The following is a 13,679-nucleotide window of genomic DNA, read 5'->3' on the forward strand; positions in this document are numbered from 1 at the left end:
CGGCTGCCAGGGACTGAAAGTGAAATATGACACTCCATTCCTTTCAGATGCTGCAGTGTAGGCAAGGCAGGTTTGGGGCTGTTATCAGCCTAATCGCTGCACCTGCATAACAGCAGTTAAGCTACTTGAACTGGTGTGAGGTGTGAAGTGAGCCCTGCCCCTGCATGAATGAAATGCAGAGCATCCTGCAGGGCTCACAACACACACAAAAACATAGAGTGATCTTGCATCACAAAAGGCGCTGCTCTTTCCATGGAAGAGAGAAGACAGAAAATGGATAAAGGGCTTATTATTCTTTTCTTTTTTTGCAACTCTGTTTTTTCATCGAAATCAAACATAAAATGAATTAAACATAAATAATAACTCCAGTTATAAGCGCTTGGTGTTTTTTATTTTCATGTAATTTACATAACCGAAGGAAGAATGAGCAATTCGGTCTTTAAAAGTTTGGTGGAGAAGCTAACATTCAGTTAAGTGGAGGGATGGGGCGTGACCCCACGCCCATCCTTATCACCCCAAGGGGAGTGCAATGAACCCTCCAAGATACACCCAAGTAATATAACCCCTCAAGCCACTCACCAATCATTGCTTTACGCATCTGAGAAGTAACCCAAGAGCAGTTGTGTAACAGAAAATGATTGGGTCCCTCTCTACAGAATGTGATAATGGGCCCCAGAGTCTCCCACATCTTGCAGATATTCATTGTCCCTAGGCTGAATGGGAGCCCCCTGGTAGGATGGGGCCCTCAGAAGTGTTGTGAGCCCATCTGTGCTGCAGGGGCCTGTATTGCACCCAGGCACAAGATGTGAAGCAAGGTAAGAGGCCGGAGAGAAGAGTGGTGAATAGCAGGGCATGTAGGGGAGAGGTGGAAGCTTGAGAGGCAGAAACAGCGAATGGAGGGTAGAGGTGAGAGAGAGATAAAACATGAAGGGGAAGATTTTCAAACCTTTTGTGCTGGATTTGCGTCACAAAAGTGACGGTAACCAGCGCCATTTTTTTTGCTGCTATTTTCTTTCCAGTGAAAACTTGGTTTGCGCTGGACAGCACCCTCTAAGCAGTTTGCATTACTTTGCACCGAGGGGGTGGTACATGGGCGTTCCCATGTAACCACCCATGTCCTTTGATGCAAAACCATATTTACAATGATTTGTGAACATGGTTTTGCGCCAAAAATTTAACGCCCCATCAAAGGAGGCGCTAACAAGAGAAATGCTTTCATTTCTCCATGCTTTTACGACTTTGCATGCACGCTACACTGCGCAGCACGTATGCAAAGTGGGAAAAACTTTGTATCATACCCAGCATAGTATTTTGCACAAGAAGGGTACCCTTCTGTACAAAACCTATGCTACACTCATGCACCCTAGCACTTCAGTGCTAAGGTGCGTGCATGGCGCACAGAGCTGAAACGAGTGACGGTGAAAGGGAAAGGGGAAGAGAGAGACATGTGTCTGAAGATATGGTGCTCTCCTGCTCCCTCCCTGTCGCGCACTACAGAACAGACTCACGGGGGGAGGTCTGCACTGCATCACATTACTTTTTTCAAAATCTCCCCTAAAGAGTTGAGCATGGGGGGGAGACGTGGACATGAGGGAGGCAGAACCTCTGAACAAAGTTGAGGCTGAAGAGAAAGATAAAAGGCAGTGCTTGGATAGGAGAGGTAGATATAAGAGAAACAGAACCATCTGGAAAACTTAAGTGTCAGAGAGAGGGAATGGTGAGTGTTGGATGTAAGAGGGAAAGACAACCAAGAGCAGGTAAGAGGCTGGGGTAGAGAGGCAGGGGAGAGGTAAATGTCAGAAAGGTAGAACCAGTGTGAGAAGGAATGAGACTGCAGAGAGATGAGAGGTGAAGGGCTCAGCAGGTAGGTAGGAGGTGGGTGTAATAAAGGCAGAATTTGTGAGAAAGGTAAAAGACAGTAGTTAAGATGAAGTGAAGTGTAGAGCATGGAAGGGAGACATGGATTTATGAGACAAACAGTGAGACAAGGTAAGAGGTAAGGGGATCAAAGAGGAGAGGTGGATGTAAAGGGGACAGACCAGCAAAGAAATCTTAGGAGGCAGAAGGAAGAAATGAGAGGAGAATGGCAGTACATGGATGGGGTATATAGATGTAAGAGAGGCAGAACAATCAAGAACCCTTATACAGAGAAGAGAGGGGGAATGATGAGAGGTGGATGAAGAAGGTCAGAATCAGTGAAAAAGGTAAGAGGCAGGGGGAGATGAGGCATACAGCATGGAGGAGAAAGGTGGATATAAGAAGGACATAACAAGAAAGAGAAGCAACAAAGCTGGGGATAGCAGGGAGATTGATGTAAAAGGGGCAGAATCCATGAAATAAGGTTTGAGGAAGAGATGAGAATAAGAGTAGAACATGAATGGAAATAGGTGGTGTAAGGAGCAAAATCTGTGAGAAAATATTAAAGTGTTCAAGAGGATGGAAATCAAGAGAAGATGTAAATGGGGCACAACCAGTGACAAACGTTATAAGGCTTGGGGAGAGAAGACCATTGAAGGTAGTGTAATGATAAAATTCATAGCTATAAGAGAGACATAACCAGCAAGAGTACATAGGCAGAGTGGCAAGAGAGAGAAGTGGATGGAAGAGAGAAAAACCAACAAGAGATAGAGGTGAGATGAAGAGTCAGAGAGGAGGGGAAGCTAGATGTTCCATGTGCAGAACTAGAAAGAGAAAGTTAAAGGCTTGGTGAGAGATTAGAGATGAAGTGTAGATCAGGGAGGTAGATTTCGGTGTAAGAAGGGCAGAATCAGCAAGAGGAGAGAGGGAAGAAGGAAGGGGAGAGGTGTATGTAACAAAACAGGAGCAGAAAGAAAAGATAAAAGGAAAGGGAAGAAGTTAAATGCATGGCTGGATTTAGGATGGCATAACCAGCAAAGAAGATACATACTGGGTGGAGAGTTGAGATGTGAAGAGCAGGGCAGGGAAGAGAGATGTGGATTTACGAGGGGAGGAATCAGCAATTGCATATGAGAGGCAAGGTGGAAAGTTGAGAGGTAAAGAGTAGAGCATGGAGGTGTGAGGGTCAAGATGGATGTAAGAGTGGCGGAACCAGAGAGTAAAGATAAAAGGCTTGGGCATTGGGGAAAGATAATACGTTAAAAGGAGAGCATGCAACACGAGGTGGATGTAAGAGGGGCTGAACCAGCAAGAGAAGAAAATAGGCTGAGCAAGAGGTGAGGTAAAAAGTAAAGCACAGAGGAGAGAGGTGAATGTAAGTGGGCAGAATCAGCAAAAAAAGTAGGAGGCTGGAGGAGAGGTAAAAGTGTCTTTGAACTAGCATATGCTGCGAAGTACATTGAGCCTTCTGCCAAAGTTTTCAATTACCCGTCTCTTTATTTTCCAAGTAGAAAGTGTGGCTTAGATTTGCGATGTGTGTCATCCTTCACAAAAGTTTGTGACTTCGGACCATCCTCGACATCTCTGCAGAATTGCAGCCTGCTCTCTGCATACTCTTACTACTCTTGATCTTTCTATTAAATCTAGCTCCTATTTGGGACCCTTTCCTGCCCATTTCATGAATGGATATCTGAACATCATAGCCCCTGCCCTGACCCCCATTTGCAACATCGCCCTTGCATCATCATCTGTCTCAACCAATGCAGAAAAAAACAAAAAAAACTAAAAAGCAGCGTTTGTTCCTCTGCTCAAAAATCCTTCAGCAGGCTCTAAGCTTCTCAGCATCTTTTAACATCTCTTTGCTGCCTTTTTCTGAAAAATCCTTGAAAAATACATCAACTGACAAGTCTGTTTCATGTAAACTAAACTACCTCTTAATCGCTTGCTAGCTGTATTCTGACCTCTCCATAAATTGTAAGCATTTCTCGCTGTGTCAGACAGTTTGTGCCTGATTCTTGATCAGGAAGGCAAAGCAGCCTTGATATTACTAAATTATATTGTTGAATTTATCAGTTTCCCATCCGGTGCTTTTGAATCAACTGAAACAACCTGGAATTCAAGGTATTCCCCTGACGTAGCTTCAACTTTATCCTTTCTGAGAGGCCTGGTCTCTAACCAAGAACATGTTTTGGACTTGCATGCAATCAATAGCTTTTTGTATAAAGACAAATTCATTAAAACTAAATAGCAAAACATCAGACATCCCATCTTTAAGGGGCCTGGTACTATACACACTGCACTTTGGTGGCTTCTGGAGCTGGGCCAATTAACCCCCATGGGTATGTCAACAACAAAATCTTGGATTAATTTTCCAAAATCTTCTCTCTGCGTCTGGACAAACGGTGTGTTATCTACTTCTACTACATCCATATGCAACACCAATTCCTGCATTCTCACCTGTAATTAAGCAAGGCTGTTGTACAGTCAATTATTTTCTTACAACCAGATTATGCAAGTGTTCGCTGTCTTGTACTTCCCACCTTATGCATTTGATACCCGTCAGATCATTAGGAACACTGATAGGATTCTAATCTGAGGCTGCTCTAGATACGCTTTCTGCTGATTACCGCAACCAAATGATCTATCAATTTGCCATTGTGCACTGCATAAAAGGGCCTGCTCATTCTTCAGCACTATATTAGTCCTTCCGTTTATTCCAGAATCCTACGCTCTGTAACAGCCATGCTCCTGTGCCATCTTAAAATTAGGCGGAAACATAGTGGAGGTAGATCCTTCTCCTTTCTAGCAGCACAGGACTCAAAATGTCTCAGTCTTGAGCAACGGTCATCATAAATCTTCTGGGAAAAAACCCAAAACTGGCCTTTCAATACATTAGTATAGCCTGTGCCATTTCCTTGGAAATTCCTTAACGCCAGGTTACCCACTTGGTGTGGTATTTTCATTCATCTCTTTCACTAAACCAATAACTAAGGAAATTTGCTTTATCTGCACAATTTTGTGTAATTTAACAAAACAAACCTGAGGATAGGGGAAGGAGAAGAAGCCCAAATATCTTGTAAAAGTAGTTTGAAGCTCTATTAGGTATCTGCTCCAACGTGTTTTAAAGTTGATCATTTGTCATTAACTGTCCAAGAAACTAGAGCCACTAGAACACTAGTTATCCTGTCCCAAAGAGTATTAAAATACATTTACCAGGCTGCTGCACAGGTTCAGTCTGGTCATGCTCTCAAAGATAGCCTGATCACTGTCAAGTGCAGAATGACAATGGGAAGGCCTGGGCAGCACAAGATGGAGCGATGTGAGGCCTGGGGAAATTGCTGCTTTTCAGCAGTTCACTTTAAATGAGCCTTGCTTTGGAGGTGAGAATAATTGGCAGTTTACAGTAAAAGGGGGCTGCTGTCTTCGTCATTTTATTACAGCCATAAATTATATACACAAGGCTGAGGATATATTACAAAAATTGAAAACAAACTGATGTTACCCGAGGCTGACTAATAGACCACTTGTGAGCTGCGATTCTCATACAAAAGGTTAGTTTCTCATTCACTCACATGTTAAATTTCTTAGATGTATGGAGTCTAAACGAAACATCTAGACTTAGCATTACTTATATTCCTATCAGAAATGTATACGTATCACATGAGACAGATAAACTAAGGAATGCAGCTGATTAAATGTTGTATTGAAACAAAGAGACTGAAAAAGGATATTGTATACTAGATAAGTTGTCTTGCAAGAGATGTAATGTAACTCTTAAAAAATAATTCATAGATATATATACAAAAATATCTACTTCTCATACTCCATTATAGGATCACTCAACCCTTTGCTGGTTGAAAATCGAGATAACGATCCTTTCCAGAACTGTTGTCAGGTTAAGAACATCTAAAAATTAAAATATACTACTTATACTTTGAGACTAAGTTAGTGCCCTCTCTCCCCTATGTATTAGAATCAGAGGAATTAGCCTCCTTCTTTAATATAATGTAGTTGAGGGATCCCTTAGATCTATGTGTTTTCTTTTTCTAACTAATTCCTGATCTAGTCTTGATACCCTTTCTATTATTTATCTCTGTGTTTAAACTTATTGCAAGGGAACTCTATTCCACTGTAGAAACATAGTGGGACCAGTGCTGGTTTATGTCCAAGATAGAGCAACGACAAAAGCCAAAACAAATTACAGAATGTAATGAATTATGTTAAACTTGTTAGTCCTTCACAAGGTGATCAATGTTAATAAGAATTATGTGAGTTTAGAAATTTGTCTAATTATCGCTTTCCAATAATGGCACAGATATATTATATTTTATTTATTATTACAGATATCCATACAGAGCCTATAAATTATTGGAAAGAGCATCTGTTCTGCTAAAGGTCCTGAGGAAGGTGGTCCCATTCCACCGAAACGCGTCGACCTAGCGTGATAGATCACATAACAACTTGTGACTCCTCAGAAACAGAATAAAGATTGAATGTGGAGTGTATGAGAGTGTATGTATGAGGCATTGGTTAGAGTGAGTTAGAATTGTTCTCTGTATGGTATTTTTATTGTTCACAGAGGAATTGTTAATTAAATGAATTCTATTTCCTTTTGGAAAATGATTGTGATGAACTTGAAGAAACACAGTAAAAAATAATAATCTTGTAAAAAAGAATATAAAAAGAGACAATACAAGTTATAAATATGAAAACAATATATGCAGTCACCGTGTGTTGAAGGCTTTCTCTGAAAGTACAAATGTCGACAATTGTAAAGTAATTTAGGTCATGGGGGAATCATTTTCTGTGTTGTATCTGTGCCATCTCATCCTCTTATTTGTGCTTTGTGTTTATTGGAGCATTTTCCAGTCGCTCAGCCGAATCAGCATGGATCCCTTTATGTTGCTGTCAATGCCTGCTAAATCCAAATGCCTTAACCTTGAACTTCATTGGTGCAACTGGAGTATCAGGGAGTCACCTGTAGATCCACTGTATAGCTGGGGGACAGACTGTCTTAGAATGTTATTCACTCACTAATCTGGAAACATCAGTTTTGGAGAGATAGAGGCCTAGCTTTTAAACCTGTTTGACGTGTTGCATTTCCACATAACAGATCTTTAAAATATTTGCACTTATTTTATTAGGGCTATTATTTGTATTTATTGCCATCTCAGTGAAGTACACATTAGGGAGGTAGCTTATGCAAAGCTACTTCAACAGTGCCAGAAAATGATTAGTCAGTGGACACTTCTTATGATGTTACTTGCTGTGATACTACATCTTATGCAAATTAGAGGGGCCTCACATGTTCCTACCCTGCCCGGGGCCCCACGAATCCTAGGGCCAGCCCTGGGGGGCACATACAGAGCTATATAATGGTATGTGTGGGCAGGGGTATTTTGAAAGCTGCCGGTCCTACCCAGCCCAGGGAGCCGCCGTCGTGGTACACACCCTTCCCTCACCTGGCAGAGAGGGGCAGCTCCCACACTTGAAAACAAGCACACAAACTCCTGAAAGTAACGACAACTTCCGAACCAACAAACACATAAGGTACAAAAAGACTCACGACCCACCAGTGCAGGAAAAAGAACTGGACAACTTCAAATAAATACACAAAGAAACCCCAAAAGTTTCAGACAATTCCAGGAAGGGCCGACACATGCCTCGTGTCCCTTCCCTGCGCACAGGTACAATGTTTAAAGTCATTTTTCTCTTTAAAACATACAAAACTGAAGGAAAAACGCACAATTTAGGGCCATTTCCTGTAAGAGCATGGTGGCACTCAACTCCTCGGCAGGGGAATTAAAACCAGCTAGTCTCCAAGACCAGAATCTCTTTTATACATTATTGTCGTCGTTGGTGCTTTCTTAGGGTGAGTAGTAAGCCTTCGTTGTTTTGTGGGACAATATCCTACATCTGTCTACGGACAGACTGGTGCTTTAGAAACACAGTGTGGAGGCAGTGTTTGGTTTGGCAACTATCAAAGTATTAGACACACTTTTCTAAAAGCACAATTCTTATGAGTTGCTATGATCTTATCAGGAGAGAAAAACTAGTTTCTAAAAATAATTTCGGTATTCACTGTGTAGAGTGCGGCCGGTCAGAATAGACTGTGCTAAAGCCTGGACCTACTAAAGGAAATGAGGGATGAAATATATCTGCAAAAACTATTTACAGCAAAATAATACGGCTGTGCAGTACCGCCCCACCCCTTCCGCATCCACAATGCAATTGGTACCACATTAATTGATTTGCCGAACGCCCCTCGGAGGCAGGGCAGGGAGCGTGGCAGTTCACTCATTAGTAAGGAAGGATCCAAACACAGGCGTGGCCAGCTTTTAATGACTGTCCCTCTCCAGACATTCACTGAGGCCTCCAGCAAGCGCGGGCGCACCACCTCCTCCTGCCACCCTCCACTCACGTCCAAGTCATGAGTTGGTTGCAGAGAGAAACACTTCCCGCCGGAGAAATTTGTTTTTTTCAGCACAGAATTGTTAACGTTATCTCCTAACACCTAAATCGTGTTTAATATGAAATAATCCCTTTCAACAAAGTGTAATGTAATGTACATATTTTTAAAACCATCTAGAAAACCACTACAACCTTATATGCATGATTACATTTAAGGACCCCCCTGTCCTCCACGGGACCCCATGCGCCTCTCAGCTCCGTGCCTGCTTCAGGGATGTAGTGAAGAATTTTCTTATCTGTTTGTTAAAATAAACAAGCAGATAAGAAAAGTCTTCATTACAGCGCCACAAACCAGGCCATGATGTCCAGAGGAGCTGTCTGAAAAACGGACAGGGTGGCATCCAAAAACCCTCCATTCCATTGGGAAGCCAGCGTTTACCATAAACGCTGATGCTACCCAATGGAAAGGAGGGACGGGGCTTAGAGTCCCCTTTTTCTAACAATATCTCTCGCAGAGGCGGGACAGCTTTGCTGCCACACCCACGCGAGACCTAAAAACGTTCATTTAGAGGTTCATGCAGACTAGAGCATCAGTTTGAGACTCAAAACACCCAGGTGCAAACAATATTTGAGGAACGAATCGCGTGTGTTTTTTCACCCAATCAAAACGTGTAAATTAAGAGATTCCCAATGGCAAGGTCTTTGCAACCATTCTGCATGCATTATTGCTGCATTTATTAAACATTTTTGCACAGTTATGTTGCAATCCACAAAAAGAAAGGGGCTACAGGGATAGACTTATATTAGTATTCTTTGTGATGGAAGAAGTAGCACCCTTTCCAGCCTGGGTACTAGTAAATGATCATGCCACACATGGAGCTCAGTATAACATGTCTTTATTCTTCAGGGTGTAACCATTAACTGACCGTAGCATGACATTAATTTTCTTAACCACACCCAATCACTATTCTACGGAGTCTATCAGGGATCTGAGGGGTCCCGCTGACTCTAACACACACAACAGTACATCTCCCCTCTTGTCAAATAACGAGTACACACAAAAACATATGTACATCATAACTCCTTAATGAATCATCGATGCGCTCAAATAAATATTCATAATCTCACTTAGTGAGGTTGAATAGAAAGTGTGCCTGCACAGGTTGCAAGCACACTTGACACAGACACAGGTGCAGTCTTTGGGCTCTCCTGACTCTCTTATGGAACGGTCTTATTCTGAACATCTGGAGTCAATAAACCTTGAGGCAAGGGTTTGAAATAAGAAGAATCTCTTGTAGTGGACTTTCCAGCTCGATGAGCAGTCACCATGTGTACTTTGCTAATCACAACCCTCAGTGAACAGCATCAAAGGAGCATAAGACTTGTGTTTCCATTTCTGTCTGACAATGACTTAGTCTCCTCTTTTGAACACAGTACTTCGAGCACAGTGGCGTCCATCCACATAGGTCTTCATTTTGCATTTGTGAGACGAATCAGTAGAGTGAAGTTTATCAATGTCAATAGACCTTTCAGTGGTCCATTATGGCAATTTAGTTCCCATGGCCCCCCAAACCATTAAGGTGGCAGGGCTTTCACCTGTATTAGAATGGGGAGTTGACCTGTATGTACGAAGAGTAGAGCGAAGAACTGAGTTTGGTATTCCCAGAGCAGCACGCTGAACAGTCTTCTTGAGAGTGCTCATAAATTGCTCAAAAATACCATTCGCCTGGGGCCAGAGAGGAGTGCTTCTCTGATGCCTGACATTTAGGTGAGTGAGAAAATCTTTAAGTTCTCGACTATTGAAAGGCAGGCCATTGACAGATTTCAAAATCGAAGGAACACCCTATATTGAAAAAATACTTTGTAATCTCTCAATGACTCTGAGATGAGTGGTTGAAAGCATATCTTGCATAAGTGGAAAACGGGAATATTCATCAACAATTATTAGCGGAGAATGTCCATTGTAATGGGGTCTAAAGAAAACTCCAAGCTTCTCCCATGCAAGCTTTGGAAGATCAGACACGTTTAACGGACGCAGGCTTGTTTGGGATGATAAGCAGTTGCACAAATGACATGCCCTTAATTCATTTTCAACTCTTTAATCAAGATGAGGGAACCCCACTGGGTCCTGTAAGGCTTGTCTAATAGCTACAACTGCATGATGTCCCTCTTGGCCAGTTCAATTACTTGAATTTGAATTTTTAATTTTAACATATTTGTAGAGCGCGCTTATACCGGGACGGTTTCATGGCGCTAGGTAGCGGTGAACCAGTGGACATAGAGACAGAGGCTAGACTGCTAGGGATCTGGAGAACAAGAAGGTCTTAAGATGTTTGCGGAATTCCGCATAGGAGGTAGAGGCTCTGATGGCAGAAGGGAGAGAGTTCCAAAAGGATGGAGCTAGGACCGCAAATCTTGTCCCCCCGGACCTCTTCTTCCTAAAACGGGGAATTGTCAGGAGGGCCTGGTGAGATGAGCGGAGCTCTCTGGCCGGAAGGTAGGGCGATATGACATCACAGAGGAAGACAGGGGCAGTCCCTGACCTAGCCTGATAAGTCATGCAGCCCAACTTGAAGAGAGCCCTCTCCTTCACCGGTAACCAGTGCAGTGATTGCAGCAGAGGGGAAGCATGGTGAAATTTAGGGAGTCCGTAAATCAGGCGGGCAGCCTGATTTTGAATCTGTTGAAGGCGACGGATCACGTAGTCTGGGGCGCCATTGTAGACCACATTCCCATAGTCAAGGCGCGATAGCACCATGGCCATGAGGATAAGCTTAAGGGAGGGAACAGAAAAAAAACGGGAAACCTTACGAATAGTGCGAAGTGAAAAGAAACAAGAGGACACCACTGAGTGAACCTGCGTGTGAAGGGAGAGCTGGGAATTGATAAAGATGCCCAGGGTTTTGACCTTTGGAACCGGGAGGGGAGGGGGACCAAGTGAGCCGGGCCAAAAAGACGGGGACCAGAGACTGCAACCACTCCCGGTCAAAACCAGTTCGTTTTGTCGGGATTTAGTTTGAGGTGGTTGCAGTTCATCCAATCTTGGATGAAGAGCATCACCCTCTGGAAATTCTGGGCAGAGGAGGGAGAATGGGAAAGGTTAAAAATAAGTTGGAGGTCGTCGGCGTAATTGAACACCGAGACCTCCATCTGCTGTAAAGAAAAAATAAGGGGTGAGATGTATAAATTAAATAGCAGGGGAGACAAAGAGGAGCCCTGGGGAACGCCGCATGTCACTCTACGAGGAGGGGCAGCAAAGTCGGCCAGATGGACAGCCTGCTCCCTGTCCGTTAGGAAGGACCGGAGCCAGGCGTGGGCCGTGCCCCCAATGCCCGCCGCCTCGACACGGGTCAACAGGATGTCAGGACTTGTTGTCTCATGCTCTCAGGTATAACATATCTCGACCCTCGAAATGTAATGCTTTCTGGGGTAACTGAAAGTTTTTCTTGCACATTTTTTTATTTCTAGTATTCAAGGTCATCATGAAGAGGTTAAGTATGTTTTCTTCAAGATTGATATGTGATCATTTCTTTAATTATGATTATTTATTTATTTAATTAATTAATAACTAAATTGCATTTATTAATTTAATGTATTTAATGTATTACATTAATGTAATTACATTTAATTCATTAATAATTTATTATTATTATTATTATTAGCAAATCTCTGTCAGTGCTTGTGGCAGCAATCATTTGTACTACAGATATGGAGGCAGGGGTACCGGATTGTATGATTAAGTTAACATAAGCAGCAGTCACTTTAGAAGAGGTGCCATGACACGGTATTGGTACACGTGAGAAGTAGTCAGCAGGGTTTTGATCTTTTCCTGGACGATGCACAATTGTATAATCATACTCCTGCAGTTGCAACCCCCACCTCTCAACATGAGGGGGCAACTTGGCTTTCGGATTGCCAAAAATGGTGAGTAATGCGTGTGGTCAGTGACAACTGTGATGTGCTTTCTATAAAGGAGCACATGAAAATACTCACAAGCCACACCACAGCAAAGTTTTCTTTCAGGATGTGAATAAGCATGTTCCATCAGTGACAAACTCCTGCTAGCATACGCCACAATGTGTCTTGGTGCATTAGGATGTCCATTATACTGGGCAAGTATGGCACCTACCCCCACAGGGCAGGAAACAACAACAAAATCTGTTTGCAGTTTCGGATCGAAGTATGCTACATCAGTGGCATTCTCAATCACATGTTTGATTTTCTTGAAGTTGTTCGTAATTAAGTGGCCATCAAATGTAACATTTTGTTTTGTTGAGTCTCTCAACACGGCATTTACAGTGGAAAAGTCACATATGTACCTTGTACAGTAACTTGCCATACCAAGGAAGGATCGTGGCATAGTTACATCTTGTGGGGGAGAAGTGGATGACAAAGCGTGTACTTTATTTGGATCTGGGGTCATTCCGCCATTAGAAAAGATATGACCAAAGAACTTGAGTTTGGTTTTATGAAACTCACACTTTGCTGCCTTTAATGTGGGACCTACCTCAGCAAGTATACAGCGCACTAGTGTAAGAGCTTTATCATGTTCCTCTCGTGTGGCCCCAAAAAACAGTATGTCATCACTGTAACTGGAAGCATTTGTGACTGGCTGTATTAAAATCCTAAAAGAGTTCTGCAGCTGATGACACTCTAAAATGTAGTCATTTATATCTAAATAAACCAACATTAGTTAAAAAGGTAGTAATGTACCTGCAATTCTCTTCCAGTTGAAGTTGGTGATACCATTTCTTCAAATCAAGGCAGGAAAAGACTTTGGCTCCATTCAGCGACGTTATCATGTCAGCAATATGCGGACCGAGATGTCATTCACTTTCAATCAACTTGGCGTCGTACCAGTGGATCGCTCAATTATGTCATGCTTTAATAGCATCTCAAGTTCTTTCTTAACAGCCTCTTGTAAATGAAACACAATTAGACAATGTTGTCGAGCAACACAACAGATGTCCTCATTTATGTGAAGTAGTCTTAAGTCTTCCTAGTCCATGAATCAATGATGGAAACCTATTCACTATCTCATGACACTCACAGACATACAGAAATCAGCCCCATGTGAGCAGCAGTGCTGAAACTGAGTAAACATGTACTTGATGAAGTGCCTGGCAAGACATGAACTGAAGCTTGGACTTCTGTGTTTTTATGCTTCACAGTTGCCAGAACTGAACGTTGACTTTTCAATGGCATTAAAGCAGCCCACGTATACACTTTTTCAAAGGGGTTATATGGAGCACTGGAGATAGTTAATTGTGCTTTTCCTCCGACATAATGTTCATTTACGTTCCACTGTCTATGATAAAAGGTATGGAGCACACATTCACCTTCAGTGTAATTTTGGAACAGTGTCCTAATGAATTTCGCACTTTCACTTGCTAATCTTACATGCATACTTT

The sequence above is a fragment of the Lissotriton vulgaris genome, chromosome 4_1 (genome assembly GCF_964263255.1).
Source record: "Lissotriton vulgaris chromosome 4_1, aLisVul1.2, whole genome shotgun sequence".
In the NCBI taxonomy this organism is placed as follows: Eukaryota; Metazoa; Chordata; class Amphibia; order Caudata; family Salamandridae; genus Lissotriton; species Lissotriton vulgaris.